The sequence below is a fragment of the Pseudopodoces humilis genome, chromosome 20, assembly GCF_049639895.1.
Source record: "Pseudopodoces humilis isolate 2021_Gansu_Grassland_sample_001 chromosome 20, ASM4963989v1, whole genome shotgun sequence".
Taxonomy (NCBI): domain Eukaryota; kingdom Metazoa; phylum Chordata; class Aves; order Passeriformes; family Paridae; genus Pseudopodoces; species Pseudopodoces humilis.
Window position 1 is genome coordinate 11,486,561 of NC_142219.1, and position 6,000 is coordinate 11,492,560.

Consider the following 6,000-nt stretch of genomic DNA (forward strand, 5'->3'; position numbering starts at 1 on the left):
CATTTCAATAGTATTTGCTCAAATGCACATCAGAGAACCATCAATTCCTGTGCAATTCAACTCCCACATGGTGGATTATCCAAGGCAGTCCAGGTCTGACCTCCTTCCTTACCAACCAGTGCTGTCTGGCATGGGAAGTGAAGTCCTACCGTAAGAAGCCAGAGGCTATTTCCTCTCCTTCCTACTTAACACACCCACCACGGATAAATGCCCAACGAGAACATTCTTCCCGGTCTGTCTACTGAAACTGGCCTCCAGGAACAGCTCCATGCTGAGTACCCCCAGCTGCAAGCTAAGCTCAACCCCCTCCCAAGACAGAAGCTTTGCACCTTTGTCTCCAAGCCCCATCTTCCCGTGGCAGGGAGCCCTCTCAGCAGCTGAAACGGGAGCACGGCATGGGGCCAGGCCTGGATTCCTGGAGATGGGATGGAGGGGAGATGCAAATGGAGCAGGAGACTGCTCGAGAAGCAGAGACAGACAGATGCTTTTACACTTCAAAGGGAACAGGGCCCTGTGAGGCTTTCAGGAATACGCACAAATCGATAGACTCCTTTCAAACACCGAGCACATTTGCTCAAGTGTGAGGCAATTATTCCCTGAGGATGGAGGCAGGACAAGGCCATTAACAGCCATAAGGGCAGGATGAGGAACATGCTGTGGCTCCAGGAGGCGCGCCTGGCCTGCAGTCTTGGTCGAGCTTTCTCATCCAGGATTTACAAAATGCCCTCATGTCCCCAGGGGCTCTGAAGGGACACATTAGTGTCATTCAGCCTACGTCAGTGCAATGCTCAGCACATCCTTTTGGCGAGCAGCGGGTTTGATCACATCCCCTCCACTGCTCTAGTTCACTGCCTTTATCCCTGGAGGGCTGACTTACACTCACTGAAGCAATTCCCATTTCCCCCCTCACCCGAATGCTGCTGGGAAGAGCTGGAGCTGCTCTGGAGAGCTCTGTCTCCACTGAGCCCCTTCTAGATGGCAAAGCAGAGCCCAAACCAGATTGTGGGCGAGCAGAGGGCTGGTGGCTCAGCATGGGGACAGACCCCACGGTGTGACAGGAATCACACCTGACTCATCCCTGTCTACTCTGCACCAGCACTTCCACACAGATTACCCTTAATGCACCATCTCCCAGCAAGGATGTTACAGAGATCACAGGTGCCTGTGCTTTGAGACCCCACAGATGGGAGCTGGAGTGACAGTGCCAGCATGCAGGAAGTCTCTCCTGTGAACAGCTGCTGTTTTACATGTACAGTCATATTTGTACAACGAGAGGCAGAGATACTGCAAGTGAGCAGTGCTTTATGCCTGGTGCATGACTGATGGGAGTGCCCATCCTGTATCACTGGCTGCCCACTCTGCTTTATGGAGGCACATGATTTACCCTCTTCAGTAAAAATAGAGGAGGAGGAAATAAAAATCTCAGCATGTCCCCAAAGAACTGTAGGAGATTAAAATTAAATCTATCCATTACACTCACCAACTAGGGCGCTGTCTGGGCAGGAACACTGGAGTTGTACACCTGCATGTTCAAAGAAAAGAAACTGAGTATTAGAGAAGTGTCAGAGGCAATCCAGCGCCCACAGCAAAGTGCTTCAGGTCGTAAAACAAGCTCACAAGACTTGGAAAAACAAAAAAGGAATAACACTAAACTAAGCTGAACAGCAACACTGCTCAGCACAGCTGCAGCACCTCTTCTCAACCCTGCATCAAAGCTTTGCTTCACCCTCAGTTTAAATTTTGTCTGACACTTCTGCTCAGGCCCAGGTCTCAAGAACGCTTCTGGGTTTGTTCTGGGACGTGCGTGTCATGTTCCTACTTCCTTCGCTGTGTCCTGTAAGCCTCTCCCTGTGTTCCTCCTGCTCTAATGTCCAGAAAGAACATTTAGACCTCACTACAGCTCTGGAAGGCAGGACAGTAAAAAGCAGCTTACCTGGAGGGGCAGGGAGCCAGGCCAGCAGCAGAGGGCTGAGAACAGAGCTCCAGAGACAGGAACAGGCCTCCCTCACAGCCACTGACACTGCAGCAAGGTCGTGTCTCTGAGACCGGCTGTGCCCAGGGCAGCTGAGGGACACAGAACAGGTCACCCCCACCACGAGCCAGAGAAGTCACTCCATTCCCCAGCCGGCCCTGCACAGTTCTATCCCTCTCTCTTTGCTCTTGGCCGCTCACCGAGTACCTGGAGGCCGAGCAGGTACATGAAGACAGCTGCAGCCGCTGAGGAGCGGCCAGAGGGGCCGGCACCGCAGGCAGCTCCGGCCACAGGTGACCAGCACTGCTTGTTGCTCCAACCAAAGGCTGCCTTTGGATCCCACCCCAGGGCTTGGGAATTAAGTGGATTTTAAGCTCTGCAATAAAAGAATGTTGTTATTCCTGGAAGGGGGTTTGCGCTGCTTGCTTGGATCGCCTTAAAGTGAGCCGGTAGTTAGGCTGACCAAGGAAATGCACTACGGTCTCCCGGGAGGCTCAAGGAGCACCATGAGAGACACCCCGGCCCGGGCAGTGGGGTCAGCCCAAAGCAAGGCAGGAGTCCTGCTCAGCCTGGCTGTCCAGCACCGGATGTTTCAAGAGCCCCAGCCCAGCAGGGCATGGAAATGCTGCTCCCCAGGATCGCCTCAGGCCGCTCCGCAGCCAGGGAACCCCGCGGGCCGGGCGGGCCCTATCGCCCCTCACGCGTGAGGGCGCGGCCCCGGGGCCGGAGCTCGGCAGGTGGCACCAGCCCGGCACATCCTTGTCCCTGCAGCACCTGGAAATTAGACAAGCTCTTCGTGAAACCAGCTGGAAGTTGCTCCTACAGAGCCGAGTGCAGAGGCCACAGCCCGGGCCAGGCCGGAGGGGAGCTCGCTGTGTCCGGCCGGGGCTGTGGGCAGAGCTGGGAGCTTTGCAGGGAACAGCCGCCTCTCCCGAGCCTGCAGCTGCCTGCGGGAGAACTGCAGCATCGGCAAGAAAGCATTTTTCTGCCATTCCCATCTGCATTGAAACAGTGTCAGACAAGGCTTAAGGCTGCAAAAAACCAGTAGGAGAAACCAAAATAAATCAAGATCTTGATTTCCCATAGGAAATTTACCTAGATCCCATTTATAGCCCATTTGCCCTCCTCCTTATGTAACTTCTCTGCAGGAGAGGAGCAGAAAACACAGAGAAAATAAACAATTTGCTGCAAAGAATTGGTGCAAGAGCCTGAGTCACATCGAACAGTGTGAGCAGATAACCTGAGGCTCACTGAACACACCGTGGAGAACAATGCTGAGATCAACAGCATGTCATGCATGTACAAACTGGCCCCAGGTAACATGACTAAAGCAGAGCACACTGTGCTTGAGAAATATGCACAAAACCTACACTTTGGAGTTTATTTTATTAGTCTTAATGGCCTGATTTCCACATGTCTAATTTCCTTTTATTGAAGCTGTCAGAGGCACTACATTATCTCACATGCGTGCAAAACCAGCATTTCAGTGGAGCTCATACGGACTTTAAATGCCACAGCTGAAGAAAACAAGCCAGTGGGAACTGCAAAGGGAGGGGGCGGGAGCAGAGTCCAGAGCACACCTACAGGCAAAATCTCCAAAGGCTTCCCAAACAAGCCGAGCGCAGTCTCTAATCAGAGAGAAAGGATAGGTACTTCTCCAGCAAGCTGGATGATTCACTGGAGAAGGGCAAGCAGTCCTGCTGCAACAGAAGGCTGGTGAGTAATTGATGGCTCGTTCTAGGCACAAAGCTGAGTCTCTCACCCCGGTGCAGAGCCACTGCCAAACCAGCTCTACCGCCAGGCCCAGGGGGCAGCAGCACCTGCACGCTGCTACTGCAAAGGTTTGAAAGAAACAGCATTGCACGCGTATTTTCACAGGAATTCCCCAGTGCTGCTCAGCTGTCCTCAGTTACTCGTGCTCACTGCAGCTTTTCATCCTCATTAGCGCTCTGTGACAGGGAAACACATCCCAGCTACAGCCAGGTAGCCTGTGGGGGATGCATTCTCTCTCTCGTGGGCATGCTGCTGGCAGCGATCCTGTGTCGTGCACCGAGTACCCCCCGGCTCCCTGCCCGTGGTGCACTCACTCAGCTCCCCAGCCACTCTGCTCATCTCATTTCCAAAATGTGAAGGACAGTGGTGGCAAAATTAACTGCTAATGGCCAGAGACAGCCTTTTACAGCTGCCATTTGGACAGCAGGAAATCACGATATTTTGGCATTAAAAAAAGCCTGCTCCACATTTTGTTTCCCCAGCCAGATTTCTTTCTAAGTGAGTTGTTCATATCCACATGTGTGTCGTGCACAGCAGGTACAAATCACTACCGGCCAGGGTGCCGTCAGAGGGGAGGCTCACAGGGCATTATGTACATGTACTGTGGCAAAGTCTGACCTTTATTTCAATGCTGCACATCCTCAAATCATGGGAAGCCCGGGGGAAGTACTCAGCTGCTCTGTACATATAATAACTGTGATACAAAAGCAGCTCACAATATACAGTTTAAATAAGGAAATAGTCATTGTAGCTGTGTCCACAAATTTACAGGGCTACTTTTCACAGTAATTTTAACAATAACAACGTGGCTCAACATCCCTAGGCTATGCGGATGCACAGTGAGGAGCTGGTGCCCCAAAAACCTGGTGCACAGCCTTTCCCAGTGTTCCTGCACAGGGGTCCTGAGGCACTGGGCACAAACCCACCCAGGTCTGCTCAGAGACATCTTGCTACACACACACACACACACACACACACACACACACACACACACACACACACAGAGTCACACTCACACGTGTGTGCACAGAAAACCATCTGGCACACAGGCTAAATGACACACCTCAGTGCCCACTGATGGCTGCAGGCCACATGGCAGCTCTTAGTGTGACATGAAAATATTCCCTAAGTGACCCCTAGGAACATGTCTATCCTCCCTGAGAAGCAATGAGTCTGTCTCACCGAGTCCCCAGAGCCAGGGCCATCTGCACTTGGGCAAACAGGGAGGCCTCCCCCTTCTAACAGGAAGATGAAAAGAATCCCTGCTTGCATGGCCGTGCACAGGCTGCTTCCTGAGCAGGATGGGACTAGAGAGGAGGGAGGTGGAACCATTCTGATACCTGACAGATCCCTACAGACTCCCAAAGAGTGGTGAGATGATTTCACACACTCACAGAGCAGCGCAGGAACCACAACTATAAATTATATTCTCCAGGGGTGGCACGGAGCGGGAGAAGAAGTAAGTTCACAGTGGAAAATTTCCCTCTACAGGAAGAGGTGGAGTGACACAGCAGCACTGCTGTTCATGGCCCTGCTTCTGACAACCTTGGAAAGCCCCAGAGGAGCCCCCACATTCCATGAACAACCTCCCTCCACCCCCGCAGAATGAAGAGTATCTCACTGACCTCGAATCTAGGGCTGACAGAGGAGGGATGGCCACGGGGACAGGAAGACACCACACACAGCCTTGCTGCTACTTCTTCTGCATGGAACAAACTCTCCCCTGCCTGCACAACCCACTGCTGTGCTCCAGACATACCTTGCAGTGCATTTTACTCTCATCTGCTGCTGGAAGAAAGGCAAGACTAGCTTTACTCTGACTATACTAACTGAGGAAGCTGCTCAAAGTTCACCAGGATTGCTTGCTTTGCTCATCTTTGCAATATTTTCTACAGCTTTTTGGCCACGTGGATGGCTTACTGGAAGTCCTCAGCCCCTATCTCCTTGCACCAAGTCCCAGGAGGAAGGGATGTTGGAAACTGCCAAATGCGAGGTGCCAACACTAAGACTGTGAGTTCAGCAGCTCTTTAAATACTGTTCTTGCAGACCTGTGGTTTCCTATTCCTGGGATAAAAAAACCACTACAAAACATATTGAGCCTGACCCACAATGACATGGCTGGGGCAACCACTGCTTGTGAAATAAGGTGAGGGTGGTTGTGCAAGGAGACAAGGAAGTGAAGGTGTCCCATGCTACTGCTTGCAGCAATACCTCTGCCTAGTGTAGGCAAAGCTTCACAAGTCCAACACCCCGGA